Raw genomic sequence first — 27,523 nt, forward strand, 5'->3', positions numbered from 1 at the left:
CTGTGCAGATAAGGGCTTGGTGGGGCCACCTCTAGAGGGCAGGGCAGTGCCTTCTGAAATTTCTGGAAGCTAAGATGTTTGATTGTCTCTAGAAGGAGTTTCTAGACCCCCTTCTGTTCAGTCGGGCCTTGTGAGAACAGAGAAGAGACCGTGTGTGTGTGTGTGTGTGTGTGTGTGTGTGTGTGTGTGCGTGCGTGTGTGTGTGTGTGTGTGTGTTTGCTCAGGTCATCCAGCCTTACGTGGGAAGCTAGAATCTGAACTCACATCTTCTGCTTCCAAATTCAGTGTTCAATCCACCAACTGGGCCGAAAGATGTTGCCTAGCAGATGAAGGAACAGAAGCCCTGGCTTTCAGGGGATAGCCCTGAACAGGTGAGGACGTGAGCAGAGGAAGTGGCAGTCTGTCCTGGGAGCTGTGCACCTGGGCCCATGAGGAAGAAGGAAGATCTGTCGAAGTTCAGAGATAGCCGGGGCCTGGGCTGGGGAGTCGGGGCAAGCCCAGTCCAGTCCATGGCCCGATGCCTTCAAACCCAGGACAGTGAGACATTCTCGACACACTTGGTGGGTCGGGTGAGGATGGGGAGAAGACAGAGCTTGAGTGAGAGATGAGGCTCCCAACCAGGCTGTGAGAGGGGCAGTCAGGCCCTGAAAGGTGGCCCCATGGATGGCCCAGGCCAGAGAGAAGGGTCATGAATGGGTCTGGCTGGGACTCAGCAGAAGGGGGTAACCTTTTGGGTGAAGGTCAGTTTATGGCCAGACTGGGTTTTATTCCAAGACAATAACTAGGGAGACAATACAGATTTCATTCTAGTTCAAAGATGCTGACCAATTTTAGAGCAGGCTTAAGTTTTTGTCTTTAGTGTGGCCTGCAGTTGAATCAGAACACTGATTAGAGTTCAGTTGGGTTTTCAGTTCAGCAAATGAAGGTAGATTTGTAAAGCTGGCGGACCCTTCGACATGGGGGTCAGTAGCCACTGAGGGCTGTGGTCTGCAGAGGTGAGTGGGGCCTGGAGGGGAGGGTCAGGCCGGTCACCCACTCCCACCCCATCCTAAGTGGCTCTGCCTTTGAGTGTTTTCTGTACTGAATTCCTGGGTGAGATTTCATATAAATGTGGTTTTCTCTTACCCAAACTCTTTCAAAAATCAATGATCTGGGTTGTGATCATGAGTGAGAAAAGTAAGGTTATGAGAGGTTACAAGAGGGACACAGATGGTTAGTCGCTAATAGGGTGACCACCTTGTCCCAGTTTGCCCGGGACTTTCTGGGTCTCCAAACCGGAAGTCCAGAGTCTTGGGAACCCCCTCAGTTCTAGACAAACCAGAACAGTCGTTCACCCTGGTGCCATATAAAATTAGCTGTGCTTTTAGATAATTGCAGGGGCCTCCCAACTGGGCTTCCTGCCCCTTCCCTGCCCAGCCGGCTGTCCACCCTCCACGCTGCAGAGGAGTGGCCTGATCAAGTCATTCCTCGGCCGGCCGTAAGTCCTGGAAGGTCCACCCCCCACAGCAGGAGAGCCAGACGCTTTAGCCTGGCTTAGACGGCTCTGCTGATCTGCCCCACCTCTGCCACCCCTCCCTCCAGAAACATCACAGCTGCTCAGAGTTGCCAACACTGTGTCTGCCCAAACTATGCCCTCTGCTAGGAGTGTCCCTCTGCCTGGGCTCCTGGCTAAAGCCAGCTCTCCCCTCTGTCCGGGAAGCGCTCCTGGGTCCAGTCCTTAGAGGGAGCTGACAATTTCCCTCCGCGCCTCCGCTGTATGATGTGGTGTATGTGTCCCTGTGACACTTACCACTTACACAAAGCACAAGTGATGTGTTCATAGCACACGTTTGACAAGCGACTCACGTGTCTGACTCCAGGTCCCTGGATCCTCCCACCACCCATCCCCTCCACCATCAGACTGTAAGACCCTGGGCTCAAGGCCCCAATGCGGAAGCAGCCCTCAGCGAGGCGCTGGCAACCCTGTGCACAGCCAAGAAGTAGGAGCAGATAGGATTTACACAGACATGCCCCGTGTTTATTAGTGTCCCACTGGCCACTCGGCTAACGGAAGAGCGAGGAACGCGGAGCCGCGTAGGTCCTGGGCTCCAAAGAGAAAGCTGGAGCTCCCCCTGGTGGCCGCAGGGAGTCAGTGCTGTCAGCCCGCTCCTGTGTGCGGCAACACGAAATGTATGCCGCCCTGGTAGCTTTCGCTTTCCGTGAAGTTTCCTTCCAGGACCTCAAGAATGGGCCCCAAGGGGCAGGAACAGTCGTTCAGGGAAAATAAAATCATTGCAGTGGAGAAGCCACCAAGGAACTCTGCGAGTCATCTTTGAGGAGGGAGAGGAAACGATACAGTTAGAGTTTGAAGATGACAGATTAAGTTTTCCTGGCATGAAAAGCCATCAAGCACCCAAAGATACTACTTTTGTCAAATCATAGAGGTCAGTCATCCTGAGCTCTGGGACCCTGTTCTCCACCTCAGGCAGAAGGCTTGCTGGGCTGAAGGTGTCCCCTCTAAGAGATGCCCCGAGACTGGGTGGCTCACCCCCAAATCTCTGTCCTGCACCTTGCGTGGGACGCCTCAAGGCCACAGCTGGACTGTTTGTGGTAAAGGCTTTCGCCCTTTTAAACGAAGATTTTGGAGAAGTGGTAACATCCTAAGTCCCACCAGCCCTGCACTGGGCTGCACGGTGTGAATGTCAGCGTGGAAGGGGGCAGGGGGGCCGTGAAAACCAGACTCTCCACTTCCCTTTTGCCCTGCAGATTTTGTCACTGGTCTAAAGTTCATTTTTGGAGCGTTATCGAATTAGTGTTTCTCGAATTCTCATCATTCAAGTAACAATTATTATAAATGTTATGATCACTAACATTGACTGAGTTCTTATTAAGTACCAGGGACTGTTAGGAAGTTTACGAGTGATCTATTAATCCATGAAGTATTAGATTATATTGTGTATAACCCATTTAATCCTCATCACAGTGCAGTAAGACAGGAACTATGACTATTCTCATTTTAGAAATGAGACTTTTTTTTGCCAAATAAGACTATTGTCTTATTTATTTAATATTTCCCTTTGACTTTTCATCCTTTTAACTAAGTAAATGTATTTTTAAAGGAAACCATACTTTCCTACTATAAGTAGAAAATGACATTACATGTTCTTAAGTAGGCGGAAACTATTTTTTTTTAAAGTATTGAAATAACTATGTGCCTGAGGATCACCAAAAGTCATCTTCTATACCACAAGCAGACAGCCTAGCGTGTTTGGTGAAACGCTACCTAAGAGTGAAAGGGACCCCGAGGGGATGCAAGGGAGCCCCCCGGGGTGGGAGGAGGCCATTTTGCATTATTGGATTTGAGGGCAATCTGTGCTCCAGAGAGACCTGCTTTAGGGTTGATTGGGTTTATTCTGATTTTCTTCATCCAGCCTCTAAGACAGATGCTTGGCTCATTCATCTTCGGCCATTTTTTCTTTTTGCTTTAAAAAAAATATAAGCAATGAAGGCTACAAATTTCTCCTGCTCTAGCTGTATTCCATGAGTTTTGATATAGAGTATTTTCTTTATTGTTCAATTTTTTCGTTTGTTTTTCTCAAGTACTATTTATTTGTTTATTAAAAATTTATTTTACTTATTTTTTATTGAGTTATAGTCAGTTTTATTGTTCAAATTTTAAATATTTTCTTATTTCTGATGATCATTTCTTCTCTAACCAAAGGGTTATTTAAAAGTTTGTTTCTTAGGGGGAGGGTATAGCTCAGTGGTAGGGTGCATGCTTAGTGTGCACAAGGTCCTGGGTTCAATCCCCAGTATCTCCACTAAAAACTAAAATAAAAAAATAATTTAAAAATACATAAAGAAACCTAATTACCACCCTCACCAAAAAAAAAAAAACCCCAAAGTGTGTTTCTTAATTCCAAATATGTGGACTTGAAAGAAGTATCTTTTTCTTATTGATTTCTGGTTTACACATTGTGATCAGAGGGTGTGACCTGTATGTTTTTAGTCCTTTGAAGTGGTTTAGGACTTGCTTTATGACCCAGTACATAGTCATTTTTCTTAATGTTCTGTTAGTTCACCTTGTATATCTTTTCCCACTCTTTTTCTTTCCACCTTTCTATAGCCTTAAGTTTTGTTGTGATTCTTATAAATAGCAAAAGGTTGAATTTTGAAAAAAATGTTATTTTATAAGCTTTATCTTTTACCGGGAGCACTGGTCTCCTTACATTTATTAGAATCATTTACATTAGGATTTGTGCCTACCATCATCTCATCGTATGCTGATTTTTTTTCTTTTCCTCTCTTTTTCGTATTATCTGTCAAATTATTTTTTCTCATTTCACTTTCCCCCTCTGTTAGGTTGGAAGTTATACTCTGTTTCTGTTAGTTTAAGGGTTACCCTAGAAATTACAATGTGCGCCCTCAATTTATCAGAATCTAAAGATTATAAATTCCTTTACCTTCCCTCCACACCAGACAAAGAGCTCAGGACACTTTGATTTCATCCTCCCTCTCCTCACTTGCATTGTATTGTTGTATTCATTCTATTTTTGTTTAACTCCACAGTCTTGTTGTTGTTATATAGTCAATGTTTGTTTAAATGTGCATTTCATTCCTTCTTACACCTTAGATCTTCAATCTGAAATCATTTTCCCTCTGCCTGAAATTCATCCTTTAGAATTTCCTCTACTGAGTTTTGCTGGTGCACATTTTTAGTTTTGTGCTACTTTGAAAATGTCCACATTTCACCTGTTCTTGAAATATATTTTTGGTGGGTACAGAATTCTAGGTTGACAGTTATTTTTCTCCCGGCACATCAAATGTATCATTCCATGCTCCTCGCTTCAGTTCTTGCTGATAAGGAGTCAATCATCAGTCTGTTGTTCTGTTGAAAACCTTCTGTCTTTTCTTTCTGACCTCATTTAAGATCCTCCCTTTGTCTTTGATATTCTGCAGTTTCACCTTGATGTGTCTTTTTATTTGTTTGTTTGTCTTTATTTAATTGAAGCACAGTCAGTTACAATGTGTCAATTTCTGGTGTACAGCACAATGTCCCAGTCATGCATGTACATACATATATTTGTTTTCATAGTCTTTTTCATTAAAGGTTTTTACAAGATATTGAATATAGTTCCCTGTGCTATACAGAAGAAACTTGCTTTTTTAAAATCTATTTTTATATATAGTGGCTAACATTTGCAAGTCTCAAACTCCCAGATTTATCCCTTCCCATTCCTTGCCCTGGTAACCATAAGATTGTTTACTATGTCTGCGAGTCTGTTTCTGTTTTGTAGACGTATTCATGGTGTCCTTTTTTTTTTTTCTTTTTAGATTCCACATATGAGTGATATCATATGGAATTTTTCTTTCTCTTCTGGCTTAATTCACTTAGAATGATAGTCTCTAGGTCCTTCTGCATTGCTGAAAATGAGGTTATTTTATTCTTTTTATGGCCGAGTAGTATTCCATTGTATAAATTTACCACAACTTCTTTATCCAGTCATGATGTGTCTTTTATTTTATTTCATTTTATTTATTTTATTTTATTTACGTGCCTTTTATTTTATGATGGATTTCTTTTCATTTTTCCCTGCCCTGGATTTATTGGGCTTTTTGAATCCAGAGGTTGGCAGTGTTCGCTGGTGCTAGAAGATTCTCAGCCCTGGAGGGGTCTCAGCCCTTGTCTCTTCTTAGGTTGTCTCTGCCACATTCTCTTTTCCTTATAGAACTTCTCCCCCTATACTCTTCACCTCATAATCTCCTTTTGTATTTTGCAGCTCTTGTCCTTTGATGGACAGTGTCTTCAGATCTGTGATCTGGATGGATCATTTCTTCAAATCTATTTCTAATTATGGATTCTCTTATCCAGGAGGTTTTAACTTTAATAATTTTCAGTTCTGGAAATTCTCTTTGGTTCTTTTCCAAATCTGTAAAGCCTTCCTTGTTTCCTGCACACGTTCCCATCAGGTCTTTTAGTAAACACGATTGGTTTATAGTCTAGGACTGTTAATTTCAGAGGAAGAGGGCCATTCCCCAGCTCATTTTGTCAGAAGCATCTTTACCCTGTGAAGGGGGAAGGGAGGGGGGCCTCCACATCACATGCCTCATCATTCAGCTCTGCTTCAGGGATGACCCCAGACATGGTGTCATTTCTGAAGGCAGCATTTCTGCCATCCAGCAAGTCCAGGGTGGGGCTGCTGGGATTCTGGCTTGTTTTGCATCCTGCATGTTCTTGCCCATGTCTCTGTGACAAGGAGGTGGGAGGAGTGTGGTTTTGATACCAAGCTCAGGTTCAGTTGTTCGTTGCTCAAGAATTCAATATTGAGAGACAAGTGTTGGGTAAAAAGAAATAACAGCTTTACTGAGGAATCTGGCTATCCTGGGGAGACAGTGGATTCATGTCCCAGAGAACCAACTCCCGACTCTCCAGATTTTGCTCAGAGATCATATAGGGGCAAGAGGAAAGGGCTACATGCTAGGAGAGGGTTGCAGGGTATGTGATCAGCTCATGGACATCCTTCTGATTGGTTGGTGGGGAGGTAACCAGGAGTCAACATCATCAACCTTCTGGTTGCAACTGGTCTGGGGCCCACGTGCTTGTGGGCAGCATACATTTAACTTCTCCCATCTGGTTGAGGTTTCATTATCTGCAAAACGGCTCTAAAGACATGGCTCAGAATATTATCCATAGCCATTGAGGAGGAACTAAAGGTCCTTGACTTTGTTTAATGGCTAAAGTATCATTATTTTGTCTTGCTTATTTTCCCTTTTTTCCTGCATTTTCTTACTTCTCTGATTAAATTTAAACTTGGGGAAGTAAAGTTTTTCTACAAATAAGGGGCACGAGGAGGACGTGGGGGGTGGGTCTGTCCCAAGAAGGCCCCACAGGATCCTGCTCGGTTACAGTTTCAATCCCAGATAGACCAGCCAAAAGGGACGGGGTGCTTCTGCAGGCTTGCTAGGTGCCTGGGATCCTCTTGAGGTAGGGCAGTGGACAGGCGAGTGCGGCTTTAGACAACCCACATGCCAGAGGAGAAAACAAATAGATACTTTCTTGCGAACTCTCCCAGGCTGAGCAGGTGCAGAAATGAAGCTAGGCTGGTGTTGGTCCGTTCATTTGCTTAGAGGACCGATGTACCTGGATGTACATCTCTTCATATGGATCAAAATCATGCACCTAAAATTCATCAGCATAGCACCTGGGACATAAAAATGTTCAGTAAGCATTTACAGCCATCATTGCTATTATAATTATTGTTATGATTATGTTTCCAGGAAATACTGACCTATTAACATTTCCAGGGTGCCAAGTGGTGGGCCTTTCTAAAAAGGAACAAGGTCACCCAAGCAAGGAGAATTTGCATCTTTTGCCCGACAGCTTAGAACAGTGCCTGGGACGTAGAGGATGCAGGGAACACCTGGCGTCGGAGTGAGGCTGAGACAGGAGCTCCAGCAGGCAGGGAAAGAGGAGAGGTGAATCTGGGGGACGCTGGTGGGGGTGGCAGGTAATGAATAGGAGGTGCCAACCTTTTCTCCACAATTTTGTTACATCTTGGGGGAAATGGGGGGCCCTATGATGACAGCCTGAATTGGGTAAAATTTAAGGATAAGGAATTACTAATTAGTAATAAGGTGGAATACTTAAGTGTGTGAAATGAATAATATGTAGCTAAAAAATAATGATATAGCATTAGGCATTTGAGACATGTGGACTCCAAGCAATTAACCTCTATTCTTCTTCTGAATCACAGTCTCGCTAATTGGCTCCTTTCCTCTGATGGGGCAATATTAACCTTTCTATTTTTCTCTGAAGGAGCAAGTATGTGGGGTAGATGTGCTACCCTGGTTTGGAGGAAAAGTATTTTTCCTGAATAATAACCCATTTGCAATTTTTCTCCCAAATGGTCGCATTTAAAAAGGTTCTGTCAGCTTTCCCTGATAAAGCTCCACAGAAATGGAAAAGATGATTTAAACACAGCTGACCTCATTCTGGAGCAGTTAAGAGAAATGGCATCTCTAGGCTATTCAGGCTTCACTTTCCAGGTGGCGCCAGCTTCTCATTCATTTAAGTGACAAGTCCTTACTGAAGCTACACGTGCCAGGCGCTGTCCCGGGTGCTGGAGACACAGCACGAGCACGACAGCTTCCTGCTCTCACAGAGTTTGTAGTTAATGAGGGAGGAACGCCAAGGGCAAGTGAACATGTAGATGCCTAATACAGTCTCAGGGCTAGGAAGGAACAAAACTGACCAAGGAGGCATTGTCTGGAGAGGGCGGGTGTCTCCGAAGAGGCAGCAGTTGAGCTGAGACATGAATGACTCAAGGAAGAGGCTTGAAGGTCTTTAGAGGACAGGTATTCTAGGCAAAGGGAACAGCAAGTGCAAAGGCCCTGGGGCTGGTGTGTGCTTGGAGTACCAGGAATATCAAGCCGGCCAGTGTGGCCCGAGTAGAGTGAGGGCAGGAGGAGGAGGAAGATATGAGGCTGGAAAGCTCACAGGGCCATATGGTGCAGGGGCACCTCAGGGACCATGGTGAAGACCTTGGTTAATTTCCAGTGTGGAGTGAAGCCCCTGGCGAGTGTGAGCAGGTCTGATAGGAAAGGCTCACCATGGCAGCTGTGGGCAGAGGATGACAACAGGCATGGAGGTGTAGTGATGAATGGAGTCAAGACATTAAGAGGGACATCTGGGCATGAAAGATCCAGTGAATCTGACCCACAGTCCAGCAAAGCAGAGCCTCCAGAGATACAAAGCATGCCCAGGCAATGTCCTCCCAACCAAGACACAGACATTAGGCACTTCAGGAACCCAGTCGACAGAGAGCCATCATGTCAAATTTGATGTGTTGATAGAATCAGGGATGGCGCTGGTTTGAAAACTAGGCAGTTCCACACCCAGGAACTGACCCAGGGTGATAATCAGACAAGTACACAGTAAGTAACTCATGTGCAAGGTGCTACCTAGGAGGAAAGTTGTGCACAACCTAGATGTCCATCAATAAGGGATTACTTAAATAAGTCACGGTGCATTCAGGCTTCAGAGTACTATCATCAAGACGCTAATATTTTTAAAAATCGTACAATACAGAAGAGACAAAGTGAACAGTAAAAATTTTACAGATCCTTTGTCTTCCCAATCATATTTCCTGTACCTTCAAGTAACATTCCTTCCTCGGATACAGACACATATATTCCCCTTAAAATAGTGCTATAAATATTCTATAATAGTTCTATAAGTATTCAAAATAGTTCTATAAATATTGTTTTGCAATGTAGTTTTATTTCATTACATGATCTTTGACGTATAACCACATACATTACGTTGATAGATGCATAGTACTCCACTGGTTGGTTCTACCATAATTGACTCAATCGGTCTGTTGTGAATGCATTAATATACACATTTCATTTGTGTTACTCTGTGGGTAGATTTTCACAAATTTTACAATTTAAAACATAAAAAACGGTGATGTAGTGTGTATTTATTGTGCAAATGTCCACAATGTATTACGAGTTAAAAAAATCAGGCTACAAAACAGCGTGTGTTGCATGGTCCCATTGATGTAAATGTGGCTATGTCTCTCTGTGTGTATATGTTTATAGAGTGTGTGGAGGAATACACACTAAAATGTTAACAGGAGTTATTGATCACAACCTAATGACTGCAGGTGTTTCTCCTCCTTAGTGCTTTTCAGTATTATTACCATTTAGAATTTGAATAGATATATATGAAAAAACTTTTATATTTGGAGAAGAGTTCACTGGGAGCTGGCATATGCACTACACTTACAACATGAGCTTTTGTTTGGATTTGTACTTTTCTCATTGAGTATTTCTTTTCACTTGAGAATTAAATTGTACTTTTTCCTTCTTCAGTTCGGAACACTTAAGCAGCACGATTGTGGACCTGAGCGCAGTTCACCGACCGCACCACAAGAGGGCGGTGTTCACAGGACATTGTGCGCACCGCCGTCTCCCACTGCTCGCCAGGGTATAGAATTTTGCAGGATGTCATCTCTGTGGCCAGAGCAGAGATGAGATGTGTGTCCTGTGACTTCCAGTTTGCGCCATGACATACATTTTTCCTTTAACGCGGTTGCGTGGAGGTGGCATGAAGGAGGGATCTGTCTGCAGTCTCCCCTCTCCCCTACCCTCCCCTTGGCCCTGCTCCACGACGCCCCCACACCTCTCCTACCCCTCAGTCCCAGTCAATGCATCCACACATCCACTGTGGTCTAGCCTACGTCTGGCTCCAGGGCCCGACTTGAGCCGGGAGGATTTAGGGTCCCCTCCACCCCCACCCCAGCCTCAACTCTGAAGCTGGGAGCATCATCGTACCGCACCCACATTCGAATCAGCGCCCTCCGCAGCAACTTAGTCGTTGTGTCATGTAACTGCCTCTTCTCCCCCCTCCTCCTCCCTTCTTTTCCCTTTCATCTTAATTTTTTTTTGAGAAAGCAATGCATATTCATGACAAAAATTCTAACAATACAAAAGGGGAAGCAGGTGAAAGCAAGTGTCCTCTCCTTCCATCCTAGCTCCCCGGTTTGGTTTTCTCCCCAAAGGCAGTAACTGCTAAGAGGTTTCAGCAATGCGCGTCCTCCCAGAGAGTCTGCATGTATTTGCAAATGTAGATGTGCACGGCCATGTTCACAAACAATGCACTCCTCTTGGCTCCTGGTTTGCAATTATGGTTTCAGTGGAAATCCTTCCACATAAGTTCACAGAGTGCTGCAGGTGGTTTTTACCGGCTACAGAGTATTCTATTGTGTGGAGGCACCATGCTTGATTTAACCATTCCTCCTAGGGGACCTTTGGGCTCTTTCCAACCTTTTGCTCTCAGGAGCAGAGGGCAGTGACCGTTCTGTACGTGCAGTTTTAAGCACAGGCACAAGATCTACTGTAGACTCCATTCTTCTAGACAGAACAGCTGGCCAGAGGGTGCCGGCACTTGTAGCCTTCACGTTCATTGCCAGATTGCTCTCCGAAGACCTTTTCAACCAGTCTACACTCCCACACAATGCATGAGATACAATCCCTGCATGAGTGTCCTTGGCCAGTCTGACAGGTCACTGGTTCTCACTCTTGACCGAGGTCAGCATTACCTGGACAGCTTTCTCAAAATGCCAAAGCCTGCACCATATCCCAGGCCAATTAAGTCACAATTGGACAGTCTTGTGTTTGTATGGGGTTGGTGGGCGGAGCAGTGGATGTTAAGAGGATTGGACACTGGCACTTAATTTCCCCAGGAGATTTTACTGGGCAGGCGGGATGAAAGCTGCTATGATAGGTGAAGAATATCTCATTGACTTAAATGTACATTTCTTTAATTATAAATGAGGATGAACATTTTTCTTTGAGAACAGTGATTTAGACCTTTGTTGGATCTCAGACACTTTGAGATTCTGACAAAATCAGTGGAACTTCTATCCAGAAAAAATATTGGTCTCAATTCAAGTGGTCACAGGTCCCTGGGACCCCGTCCTCAGCCCCAGGTTACAGCCCAGGTGCAGAATCGTTCTTCCCAGGCCTTTCCCAGCCTCCCCACCTGCACCCAGGCCTTGCGTGTTCTCCCTGAAGCCCCACCTGGACCTGATCTTGTGCCCCTCCTGCTGAGATTTGCTACAGGCCTCTGTTCCAGAATCTCCTCTGTCCACCTACAGAAAAACCCAGGTCCTCCATGAGAGGCGGGCCTGAAGCTGCCCTCTGAGGGGAACTCCAAAAGTGTCTGCAGGGATTCCCAACGCGGTACCTGCTGGCAGAAGATTCTATACCATGTGATGGGAGCCGTGGGCATGGGTGTGACGTGGTGCAGAGCGGGTACAACTCAGCTGGGAGCACAGTCAGGGTTTCCTGGGGGCAGGTCCTGAGCGGAGCCCCAGGGATGAGCCAGAGCTGGCAGTGGGGACAGGGAGGAGCCGAGGGTGTGAGGGAGCTCCTTGCCCTGATGAGGAGATAAAAGCCGTGGACATAAGAGCACAGGCACCTCAGGGAGCTGCCAGTAGTTTGGGACCCGGGGGTCAGGTGAGAGGATGGGGAGAGGTGAGGCAGGAGAGTTAGGAGGTACATCAGGAAGGGCCCAATGCCTGGGGGGGGGCGCTGCTAGATGTTTGCTCTGCGGGGGTCCAGGCTGGCCAGGCTGGTCAGGTGCTGGGAGGGGGAAGGGAAGGAAAAGGCTGATTCCGGGGTGTTAGGGCTGTGGGGGCAGAGGGCTCAGGAGGGTGGGCTCAGGTGGGGTCACGTGTGCACCTGGCTTAGGCTGAGGTGGCTGGGGGTGTTGGGACCATTTCTGGGGAGGGAAGGGTGACTGCTCAGTGGGCAGATGGACATCTGTGCCTCTCTCTCTGTGTGTGTGTGTGTGTGTGTGTGTGTGTGTGTGTGTATGTGTGTATGGGGAGGAGAGGGGGAGCAGGGAAGTGAGAGAATGAGATGGGGAGACAGGGAGAGAGGGCAGGATGAGGTGGACATCAGAACACAAGTTTGCATCCCCCAGGCTGGGGGTGAGCAGGGTGTGGGGGTGGCCCCTGCTGACACCTGCATTGAAGGGGAGCGTTAGAGGGAGCCCCAGGGAGGCAGTGGAGGGGCCTGGGGGAAGGGCAGCAGTCCCGGAGCCTTGGGTACGTGAGGCAGGGCTGTGTCCCCAGTGCCCATGCTCGCTCCGTGTGTCTGTGCCTGCCACCTCCTCCCACAGCAGGACCCTGACAGGACATCAGTCACTATCTTCATTCCAGAAATCACCCCCGTCCCCGACTTCAGGGTTTGAACATTCTGATAATGGGAAGGGTGGGGTGGGGAGGAAAGGAGTCTGAGAGTGGACATGGGGAAATCAGGCCTCAGAGCCAGCTCAGAGCCTGGCACAATAAGGGTTTTCAGGATACGTCTCCCAAAGGCCAGGAAATTTCTGCTCTGGAATTCAGCATCCAGGGCCTTGCACTCTGTGGTGGTCCTGGATTGGCCAGGACCTTCCTGATTATAACAGAACTCAGTGTAGGGGACTCGTAATTAGGGCCTAGGGGCTGCACGATGCCCGGGGCTTTGGGAGCTGCTCCTTCCCCTGACCCTTTGCAGTGTTACAGGTTCAGTCCCCCGAGACCTTGAGAGAGTCCATCCTTGCTGGTGTCTGTCTTGTCTCAACTCACAGACCCAGGGAAGGGAGGCACTGGCCCAGCTCAGTCAGGGACTCACTCCTCAGCCACTCAACCGGGACAAGCAGCACACGCCCTGCTTGAGGACGCGGTCACTGCAGGGGCAGCCGTGCGGAGGGAGGGACAATTCCTGCTAAAGGGACGCTGGGTGGACAACCTCAACCGCAAGCCACACCGACCACCTGGACATACCGTTAGACATTCATTCATTCACTCACTCAGGTATCCATTCATTCAACATGGCTTTACTGAGCACCTCCAGAATGCAGGCACCACTCGAGTCGGGAGCAGAGCCACTGCTGTGGTGACACTTACACTCCCGTAGGAGGAAGAGGATGATAAACCAGGAAACAAACAGGAAGGGTGTCCAAGTGCGGACCTGATATCTCATTATAGCCTCACTTTGCATTTTCTAGTCACAACTGGGCTTGAGCATTTCTGCAAATGTCTCTGTGCCCTTCCTGTGGCCTTGTCGGTGAAGTGCCCGATCACTGCTTTTCCCCATTTTATTTTAATGCCCTGTCTCTTTAAAATTGACTTATAGGCGCCGTATTCATCCTGGATACCAGCCCTTGGTCATTTACAGGTGAAATGAATCTCACCACCCACTCTGAGGCCGTCCTGCTCCGTCACTGTGCTGTCTTTTGATGACCGTTCTGTTCTTATGAATGCAGCGGAATGATAAAATTCTTTCATGGTTTGCATGATTTGAGCTTTATTTTAAGAAATCCTTTCTGTGTTGAGTCGGATTTGACAACTGGGCCCAAGGATCCATGAGCAGCCCCTGGAGAGGCAGAGCCCAGGGCAGGCCCTGGAGCACTCAGTGTGACTGGCAGCTGGGACACTGATTAAAACCTGGATGAAGCTCAGGGGAGGAGAGGAGAGAGGCTGAGTGCTTTGAATTTGATCCTTTGAGCAATGATTAAGCAATCCACAAGGATAGGCTGAGGACAAGGCACTGGACGCAGGAGGGCCTGTCGCCTTGGCCTCACCTTGGACCCTATGGCCACGTGGTTCCTGCTGCCACCCCATCAGCCTTTACTGAGCCATCGCATAGAGACAAACATCTTCCCAGCAAGAGTAGACTACAGAGAGCCAGGAGAGCATCTGAGCATGCGTGTGTGAAGTCACTCGGGGCCGACTGCGTGGCCTCACAGTAATCATAATTGATGGGGACACCAAGGCACTGATTGGGTGGTGGAGAGAGAGCCCAGGGCAGCCTGGAGCAGGAGATCTTAACGAGACTAGGAGTCAAGGGGTCAGTGAATTGGGATGGAAAAAATGTATGTCCTGATTTTCACTCACCTCTAGCTGAAATGTGGCAGAGGCAACAAACGAAACAGTCCGAGCAATGCCTGTGGCTTGTCATGCATCAAAATCACAGGTATTTTTACATTACATTCCTTTTTTGGGTAGATATTTTGAAATATCTACTTCAAGAGTACAGTTGTTATAAATGTCTACCAGGTGTTTGGTATTTAATGTGTACACACACACACACACACACACACACACACAAAGCAGCACAGGTACTAATTACTCTGTCACATTTTTTAAAACGTGTTTTGATAATCATACTGATAAATAATTAGGTACCTTTGTACTCCTATGTGATTTATGTTATGCATTTAAAAACACTATTCTGAGGAGGGATCTGTAGGTTTCTCCAGATCACCAAAGGGTCCATGAAATGGGGGAGGTTGAAAATGGAACTCCAGGGTGAAGACGGTTCAAGGGGGCAGCTGCTAACTGCTGTGTCTGCAGACAAACCAAGTGTGTAGGGAGGCAGGGGAGACAACGTGTGAGCTTTGCAGATGTGCAAGGAACTCCTGCTCTTCCCGGGTGCCCCAGGCTGTGCGGGCCTGCGGACGGGACGCATGCATCCCCACCATTTGGGTGAGAACCAGTTGGTCCTGGAACATCTGGCTCTGGGCCCCGCCCTTCTCTAATTAGTGGCCGCCTTCTCTTAATGGACTCTAAGCTCCGTGAGGGCAGGCTCTGCCTATGTCCCCGTGCTTGCTTTGGGCTCCCAGATGGGTGTGCTGCAAATCTAAGTTGTGCTGACCATTAGCCCTGGTGGCTCTGCCTAAGCCCCCAGGAGCTCATCCATGACTTGGCAAATCGTGATGTTGCGAAGAGAAGCAGCAACGGCTGCTGAAGGCCCTGGGATGGCACTGAAACCATGAACCACAAGTGATGGCGGTCAGTTTGAGAATTTTAACAAGGGTGTCTTGTTGCCTAACTCGGAAGGAGAGGACTGACCTACATCAGCTTTCAGCACTTTGTGACCCGAGAGCGGAGGGACCCTTCCACTCTGCTGTGGACTTTTGGATGAAGCCAGGCTTGGGTTATGGGAATTGTGGGCAAGAAAGGAGAATCTCTCATCTGTGTGTTGACAGGACCACACAAAGCCTCAGTCAGGGTGCAGGTCCTTTTGACAGGTTTCTGGAGGTCAGTGGGCCTGCTTTGAACTGGCTCCTCGGCACCGTCTGCCTGCTGTTAGAGCGCCACCTTGAGGCTCACGTGTGACTAGTCAGTCAATGCCCAGTCATCTTGCGAATTAACTGCATTGCACAAGATTAAGTGAATTTGCAGGAGGAAAACCTACTCCAAATTAGCGAACTCAGGTGCACATTTAAGGCTACGTTGTTTGGAAATGTCAAGTAAGCATCTTGTTCTAGCGTCAGGACCGTGTATATCCTTCTCCTTTCCAACCTGCCGTGGCCCCCGCGGCAGCCCGGCGAGGTGTTGGAACCGGAGCTGATTGCTACATTTTTCAGGAATTTTATGAGTCAGTTATTAAAAACAGCTATTGTTAAAAATTAAGTGATAGAATATTACAATTGAGTATATTCTATTAAAACCAAAAGTAGTGACAAAAACACGGCCGTTTGGAATTATTTTACTGTTATATATGCGCTGAGGTTATTTACGTCTCATATCTATATGGCAGAAATACTGTATAATGGTGCATATCTCTTCCCAACACCGCGTTTGGTGACATCATGTTGGTGGCCTAAATCGGCCACGGTGGGAGTGTTAACAGCACAGGAATCTGCAAACGCTGCACATATCAGTCCGGAGGGAGAGAGCTGGTTGTTAAAGGTTTACCAGCACGCTCCTGGGAGTGCCCCCTCCCACCGCAAGTGTCTCCATCCGGTCTGGGCCAGCGGAAGCCTGAGTGGTGGGCTCCTTGCAAAGATGTGAGGGCGGAGGGATGAGGTGGGGACTGGAGGGTCGAGGGGGAGGGGAGGGGGAGGAGCAGGCTACCGCACCCGCGCTGTATCCACCTGATGTTTGCCAAATGAAGAGTTTGGAAAAGAAAGGCAAGAATGATTCTAAAATCAGTGATTTCAAATTATTTCTTTGCCTATTATTCGGATTACTTTGGCCACTTTGTCAGTGCGGCAGGCCATTCCGGAGCTGCCCCTGGAAAGTTCACCAGGCAGCATAAACGGAAAAGGCTGCAGTGCAGGCCCAGAAGCGGGCAGCGAGCGCAGTGCCGCACAGCAGGGCTCCAACAACAGGGTGGTGACCGGGCGGGCGTGAAGGGAGCGGCTCTGCAGCTCTGAGCCGGCTCCTCCAGCCTGGTGCGCGGCTCCCGTCGCTGGGCTGTCAAGCTCAAGTGCAACTCGGAGGGATACGCGAGCGACGGTCCACCCGGGCGCGTTCTTGGCTCCTATTTATCCTTTGCGTTGCTTCTTTGATGCTTCCGGAGTAAATCAAATTAAAAGCAAACTTGAACCGGGTCCAGGTTGTCCATATCTCCCATTCTTGAACCCAGTCCAGGTTCCTATTACAGTCACTGAGCAATTTATATGATGCATTGCATCCCTAAGTTGTTGTATTTGCATCACGCTTTTAAAGATATTTGTAAATATATATAATTTATTCCTAAATATTGTTTATAATTCTAACTAATAAGATTACATTAAGTTCATGTTGTACCAGTTTGTAGTTTTAAGCGTCATATACAGAGGTAATTCTAAGAAATAAAACAGATGTGTTTTTAATTGTCCTTAAATCTGATGCTCTGCGGCATCTATTGAATCAATGGGTTTAAGTGCTTCAGGGAATGGGTTGGGTTCTGCTAGAGTAATAAATTCATTGCTCAGCTCTGACAATCAAATTCGACTTTTTATTTTGTTTTGCCTCCTTGGCAAAACAATAGTCTTGAAAGCCAGGCTTTGTTTAGAGATAAAGAGGTCTTCCAAATTCCAAAGCTTTTCTCTAAATAGGAAGTGTCAGTCCCTCCGACTTTGATCACAGAGCTTTACTGTAAGCCATAAATGGAAAGGATTCAGGATAGGATGGAAGCGAACTTCCCAGGAGGCCGGAAGACAAAGGAGAGAGTCTTCCCTTCTGCCCAGGAGAGGTCTGGGTGTAAGACCAGCCTGAGGATGTGGCCAAGGGGGTCGACAGCAAGACATAGCAGCTCTGAGAGAACCTGGAGTGAGGAGAGGTGGCCCAGTAGGCGAACCAGAAGTAGCACCCAGGACCTAACTGGAGGCCAGAGAGGACCCAAGGGCAGCAGGTGCACCCAAAGCCCCTCCCCCGCACCACCCAAGACCACATGCACCTCCTTTGTGGCACTCAGCTGCCCGCAGTGCAGTCCTTGGCAGAGTCAGCACACAGTGGGTGTGTCCCAGGCCTGGCTGTGTTCTGGGCCCTGCGAAGAGACCACAGTAGAAGGCACAGCCACACACCCCAGCAGCCCCCATGCAGTGGGGGAGGGCTCAGCCCTCCACAAGATGCCAGAGACAGAGAGTCCACAGGGGCTGCAGGGTCAGGCCAGCCATTCCCTCAGCGAGGGGCTGGGAAAGGGATTGAAGTCTCTTCTGGGCCCCTGATGTCCCCTGAGCTCTGGCCTTCGGAGCTCAGGCTTCCCTGAACAATCAAAGGAAATGGCCCAGAGCCATCCCCAGCACAGAGGGAAGGCGGGGCTCACTGCAGCAGCCCTGAGGATCCCTGGGTGGCCCGTGGTGGGGAGGGGGGGGCGTCCTTCTCCTGTCACCTCTCACAGGGACTCTAAAGTCCAGGGTCATCGCAGCTGTTGTGGGGAGCAGACTTGTCCTGGAGGTCGGGGCAGGAGTGAACTAACAGAGAACAGACAGGAAACAGTCAGTGTTAGAGCTCCCATTTCTGGAAGATATACTGGTCAGTGCTCTCTCTCCCAGAGTTAGACAAGCAGGAGTTCAAATCCCAAGCCTCCCTCTTGCTGGCTGTGTGACCCTGTGTGACCCTGGGCATGTCGTTCCTTTAGTTTACTCATCTGTAAAGTGGAGTCATAAAGCCCCTTTGCAGATTTGAAGGCTATGGAGATACTGATGTGAAGGACTCGCACGTTCTTGGCCATGAAGAGTTGATGCTGAGATGATGTTGATGGCAGTGATTGCTGTTATTGGTTTCTGGCCCAGCCCGTTGTGAGGACCGGTGCCAGGCTTTCTGGAGGACACTAACGAAGGGTGAGGCAGCAGAGCCAGGCAGGCCACAAGATGGGAGGGAGAGGGCAGAGAATGGTGAGGACCCCCGAAGGAACAGGGCAAGTGAGCACAGTGGCTGGTGGATGACAAGAAACTGTCAAGAGGGAGAAGCCTGGAAGGGTCAGTGGTGGGAAGCTGGCTGAGCGGCTGGAGTGGCCCGAGACCCCTGGGGGAGGAAGGTGGGAGACACAGGGCAGCAGCAGGACCTGCACCTTGGGCAGTGCCTCCAAGCAGGAGGCCACGAGGCAAGAGAAGTGGGACCTGCAGGGCTCTGGGGCCGAGGGAGGAGGAACTCAAGGCTCGAAGGGTCTGCCTTGTGGAATCAAGCCAGCGCTGCGTGGGCGAGATGCTGGCCCCAGGGGAGGAACTTATTAGATGGTGGATCTGAGTTTTTCTGGTGGCAAGGGGCTGAGGTCACACAGAAGACTTCCTTAATACCTGCTCTCCGATATTTCCTTCCAAGAGATAAAGCTGAGCCATGAACACCATCTTCAAAAGGCAAATCCTAGCAGGGCCTTGTCTTTGGAGAGACTGGAGAGGACTAGTGGTGTCTCCTATCCCAGCGGGTCTCCGACTGTGGCCAGAGCTTGTTACAGCACAGTGGCTGAGCCTCACCCAGAGTCTCTGGTTCTGTAGGTCTGGGGTGAGACCTGAGAATTTGCTTTTTCTAGTAAGTTCCTGAATGATGTTTATGCTGCTGGTCCAGGGGCCACATTCTGAGAACCACTGGCTTAGGTCTTAGGCCAGTATCTTCTGGGATCCTCACAGCATTCTCCGTGGTGAGTATTAACTGTGCCCTCTGCCCCACCTCCACTTCACAGCTAATGACACTCAAGATCAGAGAGGGTAAGTGATCTGCCCAAGGTTACTCAGCTGAATGGTCAGAGAGTCATGCTTTGCAGCTAGGTCTGCCATCACCTAGCCCTCTGCTGCTTCGCCATGATAATGATTATTACCCCTTGCCCTGCGAATTCCTGAGGGTAGCCTGTTTTGCAGCTTTGCCTTGCCCAGGGCCTGGGACCAGATAGAGCTTAGTAATTGTTAGCTGAGTTGAATCCCTTCCAGGAGCTGGTCAGTGAGAAAGTAATTGTTAGCTGAGCTGAATCCCTTCCAGGAGCTGGTCAGTGAGAACGACTTTCTCAGGCTGTAATTGGTGACTGTTGGCTGAGGTCCCCCCTGAGGGCTTGGCTAGGGCATAAGGAGGTGGGTCAGAGTTGCTTCTTTGGTTTACTTATTTATTATAAGTGAGGGCAGGGAGTGAAGGCAAGGTTTAGAGGTGACAGGGGGAGGTGGGCCAGCACCCGGGACGGCTTCCCCCTGCTCCCTTCTCAGAACCCGCTGGGAGCAGGGAAGGCAATGCCCGCTCACCAGGCTGCTCTGACTGAGGCATGGTGTCCAGGCCTCCCGCCCTCTGGGCTGGTGTTGCCTGGTGGTCCTGGCCAGAGCCAAGGTTTCTGGAGGTAAAACACCGCTGGCTGCTTGTATGCAGGCCCTGCTTTTGTACCACCGCAGCTGCTCAGCTGGTCAAACCTCCACACCTTCGCAGGGCATCCCATCAGGCGGGAAGTCTGTCCTGGGCCTCGAGGGGAGATGGGGGAGATGCCTCGGCCGGGTGGGCCTACTGTTGCCTTGCTGGGACTTGGCTGTTCGGTAGAGGAAAAGGAAGGAGGGTGCAGGGAAACTGGTTCATGCCTCACAGAGTCAACAGGAGCAGCTGGAGCTGCAGGTGGGGAAAGGTTAGGTGCAGGCTTGCTGTTGGGGGTGCAGCCCCTGGAGCAGCTGCCTGGACTGGTGCTGGCGTCAGCGTGGACCTGAGGGGACCGCCACCCCCTCTCCCTCATGGGCCTCCCAACCCTGTGTCTCTGGTCCCCAGGTTCCTCAGAAGCAGCATTCCTTCAGCATCGTCATCCTCCTGACCTGGGCCCGGACCCTGCCACGAGCTCCTTTGCCTGGGAGAGGCCCTCCTTCTACTGCAGAGAGAAACCGCCGGCCTGGCCTCCCTCCTCCCTTCCCGAGAGCCCCTGTCCAGCGCGCTGGCAGGATTCCCTGTGATGGGATTTCACAGCCGCAGTCCCATCCCTTCGGATTCACTCCTTCTGGAAATACCCTCGGCGGCCCCTGTGTCCAGCCCCTGGAGATGATTCAGACCGCGCTCTGCCCTGGGTTCTTGCACAGCTTAAAATTCTTTTCCTGCATCAGTTTCTATTTTAGCTCCCGGAGGCTCTCAGCCCCGCCAGGCCTGACACTGACCTCACTGCGGGGCTCACCCCTAGGTTTCCGGTTTGGGCCTCTGTCCCAAATGGCCATCAGGGCTTCCATCCATCCTGCCCTCCCTGCTTGGCTGAGCAGGCCTTCCGAGTGAGCTTCTAGTTTTATTTTCTCTATGAGTGTGCCTCTGCCGAGAGTATGTCGCTGGGGTGGCCCAACCAGGTCCTCTGTGGGGGCAAAATCAGTGGCCTTTGAACTGTCGGAAGGGGCATCTCCAGGTTGTCCTGAGCCTGGACAACCTCTGCATCTGCATATACGTGGCGGCGCTCACTCTCCCGGGCACCCCCTTTCCAGGAGCTGCAGCCCCGGGTTTGCAAACAGGCCCCTTGAGCTCACACCCCAGCCTGCTTTCCACTGCCCCTTCCCCAGCACACACAGAGCCTGCGCGAAGAGGAGCTCTTCCCTTTGAAAATAAGAATCTCACCCGGAGAGATGCCTAAGTGTACTTAGAAAGGGCTTCCAGGCCACGAGGCTTTTATGTTTTAAGCAAATTCAGAGAAGGTTGGTGACAGGGGCAGTGGCCAGAAGTGCTCCTTGTTCTCAAGAGCGGAGGGTTGTCGAGGAGAGGGGACAGGGAGAAATCTAGTGAAAACCAGGGCTCCAGATGGCCTCTAGGAAAATGGGACCCTTTGACATTCCAGCCATGGCTCCAGGTTGGGCCACGTGGGGCCCCAGCGTCTCCCTCTGCCACCTGCTCCCTCCTGCCTGGGCTCAGTCATCCTCTCACCATGCCCCTTTGCCTGGTGGGGTCTGCTCCCTGCCACCGCCCCACCCCCACCCACCTGTGTATCTTGTACCACTTTGAGCCACGCCCTCACTTTGAGCCATTCTGCCTCCTTCACAAATTCACACACCCCAGGAGGACCTGTGATTGGTCCAGCCAGGCACTGTCCACACGTACCCAGCCTGGCTGTCCCGGGCACACACTGTGGCCTCTGGACCAGACCCCCCCTGTCTGCACCTGCTGCCTGTGCTAACAGTTCTGCACGAAGCTTTTCATCTGAGGATTTGCTTTGAACTTCACCATGGGGGCTCACAAGGCGCACATAAGCCAAACTCTCGATAACTGTGTGAGAGCCAGGGTTTCTGGCTCCATTTTTGTCAGCTGTGTTAACCATGGACTAGTCACCGACCTCTCTGAGCCTCAGTGCTGTGGCTTTCTTCCGAGGAGCTGGCACTGTTGGGACCGTGCTTTAGATGGAAGGAATTTTAAGCCAAGGGGCTGAGGCCTGCATTTGTTAAGATGTCTTCCTCAGCTGTCATTTTCTTTAAAAATATTTTGCTATGAAGACCAAAGCTTTGGGAGGTAAATAGGCTTCTTAGGTGGTTTCTTTGTTTTTCTCCCTGTTGTCTTTGGATTCCTGCTCTGTGCGTCTCCAGGAGAGTTGATAACTGAATCAATGGCAGTTTTGCTCTAATTCATCGAGCTCTATTGCCTAAACCTAATTAGCATGTTTCAGAGCCATCAATTGCTCCTGAGTCCTGGGCTTAGATGGGAGATTGCAAAGCTGCCTTGAGCCAAGCAAATTAAGGAAGAAGGGGGAAGCTGGACAGATCTTACCCACAACATCATTCCGAATAAAAGTAACGGCCAGACAGGGAGACATGGCTCCGGAGGGCAAGTTCCTGGTGCTTTGGCTGCCCTAAGCGCCAGCCCCCGCAATGGGAGACCCCAGGAGTCTATGCCCACGCCCCCTCTTGGTAGTTGGGTGACTTGGTAGTTGACTTTCCTTGTCTCCATTTCCTGGGCTGGAGCAAGGACTAAAGACAATGTTGTAGCAGGGAGGGAAAAAAAGATCTTCTTTAAGAAGTGACCCGAGTTCACACCTAGGGTTTTATTTGTGAAGAGGAGGCCCTCACCATCCAGCATGGAGGGTCTGCCCTCCAGGAAGGTTGGTGGCTGGAGAAAGGGCAGCTGGAATGATGGTTGATCAGAGGGGAGACCCTAGTAGTGGCTGGGCCAGAAGACTTCCAGGGACAGAGATGTTGAATGGCCTGATTCGGGTCTCGGTGTGCTGTGCTGGTTGTCACCCCCTCATCGTTGTCCCCCGCCAAATTTGTCTGCTCCTCCGGCGGGGAAGAATTGGGCAACGTCTGTAGGTTAGGCCAGTGTAGACAAAAGCCTGCCCATGGGAAGCAGAGGGCACAGGGCTTTAAAGATGATTTAAAGGAACCAGCTTGTGGGAAATACGGAGCTATGCTGGGGTCAAAGTCAGGGTGACCCCAGCGGACGGCTTTCTTAAGACAAAGTGAGACATCATTGACATAACATACATGTCACCTGCTTATGGTGTACAATTCCATGGGGTTTTAGTATTTTCCCTGGGTCGTGCAATCAACACCACCATCTAATTTCAGAACATTTCCATCACCCCAATGAGAATCCCACACCTATGGGCAGCCACTGTCTGCCTCCTCTCCCCCATCCCCTGGCAGCCATTAATCTGCCTTCTGTCCTCTGGATTTGCCTACATTTCATATAAATGGAATCACATGGTATTTATCCTTTGGTGTCTGGCTTCTTTCACTTAGCAGAAGTTTTCAAGGTGCCTCCATGCTGTAGCTCGTGTCAGAACCTCATTCATGTTTATTGCTGAATAGCAGTTCCATTGTTTAGATAAACTACATCTTATTTATTCATTCATCAGTGGTGGAGTTTTGGGGCTGCTTCCACACTTTGGCTGCTGTGAATGGTGCTGCTGTGAACATTCATGGGCTAGTTATTGTGTGAAGATAGCCTTTCAGTGATCTCGGCTGTGCATTTAGGAGTGGGATTGCTGGGTCATTTGATAATTCTGGGTTTAACTTTTTGAGGAACTGCCAAACTGTGTCCAAGGGCTGCTTTCGTAGCCCTGCAGGTCAGATGTTGGGGTTATAAGAGATCAGAAGAGGTAGTCACCGATATTGAAAGGTGGGGGTGGTGATTAAGGAATAAGGAGCCAAGAGAGTCTGCCCCAGGGCAGGGGAGAAGGAGGTGAGAAATAACCCTGAGCTGGCCAAGTGCAACTTCCTTAACAGACTTGAGCCCAGGATGGTACAAGGCCCTAGAGGGCAAAGGGTGTCAGAAAGCAGTGCCAGCTCCCATCTGCCCTGCCTTGGGGCCAGAGCTCTGCCATCACTGGTGGGGAAAGGGGGTCGATGCAGGATCTGGACCAAGGGCGAGGAGTCAGAGCATGAGCCTTCTCCCATGCAGCCCCCTTGCCCCTTCTGGCCTGTGTGACCCAGCCAGTCCCAGGCCCCTGTCCTCTGCTTGTCTTCTTGCTTCCTCCTTCCAGGGCCCACGTCTCCCGGGGTGGTTTTCTCTCCAGGTCAGGAGATAAGGAGACACTATGGAGCAGATCCATTAGGACCCGCTGGAACCAGCTGGGGCACTGCCCCCAACCCCGGAGGCACGCCACTCCCCACTTCCCACCCTAGCCCATCTCAGGGTCACAAGTTGGGGCCAGACCTCGGCAGGTGTACCTGGGCGCACAGCTGCTCTTCACTCCACAACCAGGACACCGTAGGCTGTCAGCCTGATGGATCTTTCTGGGGATGACTTGTGGATGCAAACCCAGCGTTTCCCTGGGGGCCCAACTATGCCAATGTTGGCTTTTCCTTTTTAGGTCTCTGGAATATTTATTTAAAGGTAGTCTCTCAATAAAATTACTAGCTTATTAAATTACAAAGACAGAATAGGTGAGAGATAATTTGAACCAAAGATACGTGAATGGCATCCCTTGCTCCTAGCAGGAGTGATTTTGAAGAGAAACATGATTAAAACAAGGAGATTCCCCTGAGCCAGGCCACGCTGACTGAATCACAGGAGGAAATGACCATCTGGGTTAATTTATTATGCCTTTTCCAAGCATTCAAACCATGGGAGGAGCTCTGGACTTTCATGTGAATGCCTCTGAGAGGGAGTCAGGTAGCTTGGTGAGGGGCTGAGGAGTGGGGCAGCCTTATCTGAAGATGCGGCAGACACTTCTCACTTACAAGTCATTGGATGCCGGGGCCTGGGCAGAGGTGTCTGGAAGAGTTTTCTGGAGGGGGTGAATTCTACACAGAAGCACATTTGCCTCCTCCACTTTGCTCCCAGATAGAGTGACCGACTACATTGGCCTTCCCAGCACAGGGGGAGTTCCTGGGATGCAAGACTTAGTTTTTCAACCAGGGTAGTCCCAGGCAAACCGGGACGAGCTGGTCACCTTACAGTCTCAGGGCTGCCACTGGTGATCAAACTCAACACTGGATGTGGACAAGGGACTGGGCAAGGAGGTAAGGAGGTGAAGAGTGGGGAAAGAAGGGAGATGGACATAGTTAAAGGGTGAGAGGGAGCGAATGCCCATCATACAGGACCTGGTTGAGTGAATTATGGTCCATTAAGGCAATGGAGTGACAAGCTGCCTAGAAGAGAAACATAGCTGATCTATGGGCCATGGAACAATGTCCAAGTACCGTGTTGCAGGGAGGAAAAACCAAAGGTGCAGAACAGAGCATAGTGTGTTCCCGTTGGGCAAGAAAACGGAAAGAACATATGTGTATACACATTTGTCTATATAGAGACTGATGGTCTCTGTAAACAACTGGTAACACTGACTGTGGAAGAAAACGGGGAGTTTTCTTAAGGTTGTAAACCCTCCCTAGGGGGCGCTATCACCCCTTTGGGAACAATGGGCTGCTCGGGATCTCCTGACCCATTTCTTAGCAACTTACTGGTATGTCCCCTTCATGCATGATTCTTTTTCCTTTCAGTTTTTAAAAAGTTTGAATATCTATTGTCCCCTAGCTTTATTGAGATATAATTGACATGTAACATTGTGTCTGTTTAAGACCTACAACATGATTTGATATTTATGTAAAATAATTACTAAAATAAGGTTAGTTAACACATCCATCACCTCACATAGCTGTTTTTTTGGTAATGATCTCTTCAACTTCTAATCTTGAAAATTCTCAACCCTGCAGATAAACTGTAAGAATAGTACAATAAATACTAGTAAATATCCTTAAAAACTTCCTTTCCCCTTCTTTTCTCTTTCTGTAAACATCTTCTGTTTTATTTTTTATATTTTTAGGGACTCAGATGTAATTTTAAAATTTGATGTATTGTAATAAATTATCATCATTATTCCTTCTCTTTTTTTTTTTTTTTGCCCATATTGTTCCAAATTTGGCCAATGTGAATTTCTTCATAGTGGCTCCTGTGTCCTTTTGAGATCCCTGACACACTTCTCTGTTTTAGAACGTATGTTTACTTTCTGCCACAATGAGATGTTTCAGGCTTAACTTGTATTTTTCCCCTCTCAGTCCTAGAATTAGCTATATCTCCAGTGAGCCCAGATTCCGTTTAGTGGGATATGGTGTTTGGAAATCAAGATCTAAGCTCTGGGACGGCTCATTGCTATTGGGATATTGTTGCTTCTAGGCCTTTTTAGTGAATGGAACTAGTCACTATACATTCTTTAAAACAATGAGTAAGCACTGATATATTTAATTCAAATCTAATCACATAGGTTTTTCTTCACCTTCCCTCATTGTACATGTGCATCTACCCTCTCCATAGTTAAAACCCTGGTCCCCGACAACATCAAATATTTGCTCATTTGTTCTATCCTTCAATACACACACATACACACAAAATAGTTTCTGAATTATGCCACCAGTATCTCTACCAACAACAAATCCATTACATTAAGTTCAATATGTATTTGCAGTTCTTTTTATGATTAGAAAATGTCATATAAAGATAAACAGACTACTATGCCCAAAGTTACTTGAATGAATGATTTTCTCTGTGTGGTTATAGTGTACCTTCCACTTATATGATGCACAGTAAGGCTTTTTTGTTTCTCTTTACGTCAAATTTAGGATTTGCTTTTAAAAAAATACTTTGAATTTAATTTCGGCTTTGGATATATAAAACACTCCAATTTAAATCTACAAATAAAAAGGTAAATTCATAGATGTCTCTCTGCCATCTCCATTCCCCTTCACCGTGTCCCCCCATTTTTATTAGCTTCTAGTTTATTGCTTCTGGTTTTGTGTGTGTGTGTGCAAAACTAAGAATACATATATATTCTCCTTTTCTTACAAAAAATATAAAGCACATTTTACAAGTTTCATATTTTTCTTGTTTTGTTTAGTAATATATTTCCTGAAAATCACTCCATGTCACTTTATAGAGATTTTGTTTTGTTTCTATGGCTGCATAGAATTTCCTTGAAAGAATATACCATAGTTTATATTCAACTAATCTATGAAGATCATTTGTGTTGTTTCCAGTATTTTGCAATTACAAATAATCCCAGCTGTTACACTGTTGTTTCATATTTATAGGTAGATTCCTAGATGTGATATTACTGGGTCAAAGTGTAAATCCATATGTGGTTATGACTTCCATAGGGTGGTAGCAACTGATGGATTTTCCCCAAAGTGGGTTATAAAGGAATTCATCACTTCCTTGGCTGCCATAACAGAGGACCTCTGGTGGGTCCTGTGGGACTCAGCCCTGGTATTGGGCAAATCCTAATGTTAACTCACCCATATCCTCCAGTCACAGATTTCCTTATGTGAACACCCCACCGGAGGGTACAGGGAAGTGAGAGAGACTCGTCCCTTCTGTAACTCAATGGTCCTTTCAGAGTCATTTCAATGTTCCTATCAGCA

General features: G+C 48.3%; 1 protein-coding gene and 1 long non-coding RNA gene across 5 annotated transcripts in view; one reads left to right on the top strand and one right to left on the bottom strand.

Moving 5' to 3' along the window:
- The window catches only part of HSPA12A (heat shock protein family A (Hsp70) member 12A), a 272,940-nt gene that overhangs the window by 160,585 nt on the left and 84,832 nt on the right, over window positions 1-27,523 (top strand). The window lies entirely within an intron of this gene.
- Window positions 13,576-25,605, bottom strand: LOC116666980. The gene is made up of 3 exons (XR_004323776.1): window positions 24,572-25,605; window positions 22,005-22,010; window positions 13,576-13,585 (listed from the first exon to the last, which is right to left on the bottom strand). It is a non-coding gene; the product is annotated as an uncharacterized LOC116666980 (long non-coding RNA).

The sequence above is a fragment of the Camelus ferus genome, chromosome 11 (genome assembly GCF_009834535.1).
Source record: "Camelus ferus isolate YT-003-E chromosome 11, BCGSAC_Cfer_1.0, whole genome shotgun sequence".
Classification (NCBI taxonomy): Eukaryota; Metazoa; Chordata; class Mammalia; order Artiodactyla; family Camelidae; genus Camelus; species Camelus ferus.